The sequence below is a fragment of the Phoca vitulina genome, unplaced genomic scaffold, assembly GCF_004348235.1.
Source record: "Phoca vitulina isolate PV1807 unplaced genomic scaffold, GSC_HSeal_1.0 scaffold67, whole genome shotgun sequence".
In the NCBI taxonomy this organism is placed as follows: domain Eukaryota; kingdom Metazoa; phylum Chordata; class Mammalia; order Carnivora; family Phocidae; genus Phoca; species Phoca vitulina.
In genome coordinates this window covers 2042990-2047506 of record NW_022589770.1, presented here as the reverse complement: position 1 = coordinate 2047506, position 4517 = coordinate 2042990, and positions in this window count along the sequence as shown.

Genomic DNA, 4517 nt, shown 5'->3' with positions numbered 1-4517 from the left:
AGACCACTCATAAAGAATAAAATCCCCTAAGACCCGAGAAACAAGGAGACCCGACGGAGGGCCGGGGGGGGGGGGGGGGGGGGGGGGGGGCAGGGGCCAGAATGAGTCAGAGATGCCAGAGCAAAACCCCAGGAAGTTTCAAACGGTGGGAAGGGCTCTAACAGAGCATATGGAAAATTTTCCAGCCACAATCACAGAGCTCAGCAGGGAGAAAAGAGAGATTCCTAGAAGGATGCCACCAAACACAGTGTAAAAGTTTGGAATCTTAACCATAGGCCAGTCCCAGCATTGGAACTCCTCATACCAGAGTCCCCTGCTTAGCCTCTGAAGTTTCCAGGCCTTTGACAAGGTGAGCCCAGGAAATGTGGGGCTCATCCAGACCAGAATGATCAATAATCACCAAAGCTCATCCATGCCTCAGTTTCCTCACCTTTAAAAAGAGGATACCTCACAGGATAGGGTTTTTGTGAGAACACTAGTTAATTCACAGTGAGGAAATCTGTGATCGCCTGGCACATCACTGAAGCATGCACTGGATGTTAACCACTCTTACCATCCAAGCTACCTTGAAGAAGGGGGGTGAGGGGCAGAGCTTGACAACACTTGTGCTCTTTCATATTCCCATCGTCAGCTTTGAAAGACTATCCCCATGTTTTCATTTTTGACTAGGAAGGACATCAGTCATTCCATCACAGTTCAATACTACACAATAGCATCCATAAGAGTGGCCTTAGTGAACCAAAATCTATATTTTGGAAAATAACAGAACAGCCCAGGTAACCAACTCAAAGACTCATCAAAATATTCACATGCTTTCAGAAACACTTCCCAGAACAGATGTTGTCCTGTATTCGCAAGGGACAGTCTAGTTTCAATTCAAAATACCCAGATGTACAAGTAGCTGCCATCTCCTTTGATTTACTAAAAATAACAGAGAAATGTTCATTCAAGAGCAAACATACGTGTAATGTAGGAGCTAAAATTAAGGATATCTCACTTACCGAGTGGTAGACTTTCTCACCTCACCTCCTCCTGCCAATAAATCCAAAGAAAACAATCCAATTTTATTAATGGTTCTCAGGTAAAGTGACACAAATTAGAGCTCAATAATCTATTTGTGGGCCTCCCCAAAACAGCTAAATTCATCCACAAAGGGTAAGGGAATTGTGAGGTGAAGAGAAGGATGAAGCTCTTGGAAATAACCCAACGAAAGCTGACCTGTTGGGTGAATTACCCAAGGAAGGATAAATTAGGAAACAAAATAAGGTGACATCCCCTTGGTTTGGTCTCTCTCTGTCCCTCATTTTGTTCAATGAGCCAGCCACAACTTAAAAGATTTCAGGATTCAGACTCAGAATACACTTGACTGTGAGTTAAATAAGGGAAGGTAATCTACCAGTGTCACATACTGCCAAGGAGGAAAGTCCTGGTGTGGGGACACAAGCTTTCATTAGTACAGAGTTGAATGCTCAATGAATCTACCCATTCTGTAAGACTAAGATAAACCCCAAATTATCGTCTGTCCCCGCGCACCCGTGCTGTCCACTGGGAGATGCTTTTAGAGGTCAAATTTGGATGAGCTGATCAGAGACTGTTATCTTTGGCTGAACCTCAGCTTCTTATTCACAGCACCCCAAGGTTTTCCACTGGTGGTTGCTACCTCTAACCAGGAAGGCAGAGACGGTACTCAAGCTTTCGCTCGCCAGACTGGGCTGTCACCTTGCCTGTCAACTAGAGGTTTACAACTTCACTCAGATGGGTTCTGTGAAGCACCTGGTCCCAATCAACCCCATGTGTCACGCTTGTGATAACACAATACACAGATGTCACTCACCTCTGTGTTTTCCAAAGGCAAAATCCATCTTCGACCAAGGATTTCCCAGGCTGCTCCTAAAGATATGGTTTATATATGTGTAAACAGAAATTAAATGTGCAGTTTTATGTGAGTGAAGAGAAAGCAGACAGTGGGGAATGGTTCTCCTGCTGAACATAAATAATGTTTGTTTAAGCAGAATGCTTAGGAGGGCCTGAGAGATTGCACGGTCAGCATCCAGACCAAAAAGCATGCCTGGGAAACGAGCCTCCTTTTCCAAGATGACATAAACAGCCCTCCTCGGGGTCTTTAGGATGGCCAGGGTTGACCTTGTTACAAATCCCATAAAGGAAAGAAGACAAGCTGTGAACAACTTAGTTATCAGGTGAGCAACTCTAGGAAATATTTAATGGTCAAGGCGAGGAGCATGGTGATGAAATGTGTCATGGGCTTGATTTTCTGCTCCCCAATCCTCACCATCATTTCTTTATAACAATGAAGGGGCCAGGAAATGACTTAGCTGAGGTCACTGAAGGATGACAAAGTTGTTTGGTCAGTCATCTAGGTAGTTCTGTCCTAGAGCTGGAGCTCAGCATGTCACAGAGCCAAGGCCAGAGCAGGTGCTGGATCGATGGGCCAGTCACTCCTGAGCTGAGTTTCTTCACCTGCACAGGCCCTTCCTATTAGAATGGAGATACTCACGGTAACCCCTGAGAGCAAGCCCCCCATGATGTGAATCCTCCACTCCGTCTGCAATGTGAAGGTCTAGCCTCTGCACCAAGGTCTTGCTGAGATGGAAAACAAGCAAGTCCTCATCTGGTCCTAGTGGACCTCACTCTACCTCCCGCCCTCCTCACCACCACCCCCCCCATGGCCAGATAAGGCTTTATCCTTTCTCATCTCATCTCCTCCCTGATTTTTCTTCCTATCACTTACCTTCTCCTTCCTTCAGAGTCTGAAAAACTCTTGCTAAGCACCAACTCTGTGCTAGGCCCAGGCTGGGCCCTGGGGACACAGGGGTGAAAGCCAAGTCCCTGCTTTCAGGGAGCTCAGAGTCCAGTCAGGAAAGCAGACGTATCTCACCACAAAAGCCAACATGTCCTACTCTGTGAAGTCCCAAGTTTGGGGGACATCTCCAGCTCAGTTTTCTTCCTCATTTGGTTCTTTCCACAGTCAGCACCCAGGGATTGCTCCTTTTATTCCTCATCCTCTCTCAGTGGGACTTTGCAAAGGTATCCTGACTGAATAAATCTACTCTTCCTACTCTCTCCTCCTGATCCACTCCCCGCACGGCAGCTAGAACTATTGTTATACTGCCTGCAAATACATCGTGTAAACTGATGCAGATGTGTAAAATTACCTTAAATCTATACCTCAGAGGTGGCTAGCTCACATTTAATTACCCAATCATAAATTCACCTTCCAAAAGTGACCATTGCAAGCCTTTCAAATACTGTTATCTAAGTCTGCAACAGAGGGTTTGTTCATTACAACAAAGTTCATTAATTACATACCAGTGAAATGAGCAGTTCTAAAGGTCTGGAAAGGGTACCCGGCACCAGTGGCCCTGTACAAACAGTCTAAGAATCCAGCGAATCCAACAGCCTGGAGCCCCAAGTCTAGAGTTGTCTTTGGTTCTGTGCCCACCCCACCCCCATCACCACCCTGCTTAGTTTGCTTGACTGGACTAGAGACGTTTTTGGTTGATCTTACTGTAGGAACACTCCCCTTGGAGTAACTGTCAGAGTGCCTAGGATTGGACAACAGGACTTATTTGAGTTCAAAGAGCAGGTTATAGGGCTGTGTTGGGCCAGTTTTCTAGTATTTATGCCTCTGCCACAATTTGGGCTGGGATTATTTTCAGTGAAACACACCACCTTAGGGAGTAAGGTTGCATAGATGGAGACACAGAGCTCCAGCCTCCCTCCATTGAGCTACCCGTATTACCAAGATGACCCAGAAATCGGTGATAAGCCAAAATGGCTTAAATCCATTCACAAAGAGATCTCAAAAGATGGTTTGGGTTATTATACCAGTCCTCTGTTTTAAAACCTTCCATACCTTCCCACTGTTGTCAGGATAAGGAATGGACTCCTTAAAATGTCCTGAGGTGCCCTGCGACCTCATCTCTGGTCACTGTCTCTGGGCTACTGGCCTCAGTTCCTTGAAAGCTCCATGATCCATTCCCTTTCCCCTTCTTACCTTCCCAGAAGCCATAGAATGCCAACCACCATACCCACCACCACGTACTCTCCCCTTGTGAGGTCTTTCTTGGGACCCAGGACAGACAAATATGGAGGCTATAAAATGTTTGTTCCATAACGCTTCCTCAAGATTGCTGCATTTTACTACTGGGTATTTACCCCAAAGATACAAATGTAGGGATCTGAAGGGGTACGTGCACCCAGATGTTTATAGCACCAATGTCCACAATAGCCAAACTGTGGAAAGAGCCAAGATGTCCATCAACAGATGAATGGATAAAGAAAATGTGGTATATATATACAATGCAATATTATGCAGCCATCAAAAGGAATGAGATCTTGCCATTTGCAATGACGTGGATGGAACTGGAGGGTGTTATGCTGAGCGAAATAAGTCAATCAGAAAAAGACATGTATCATATGACCTCACTGATATGAGGAATTCTTAATCTCAGGAAACAAACTGAGGGTTGCTGGAGTTGTGGGGGGTGGGAGGGATG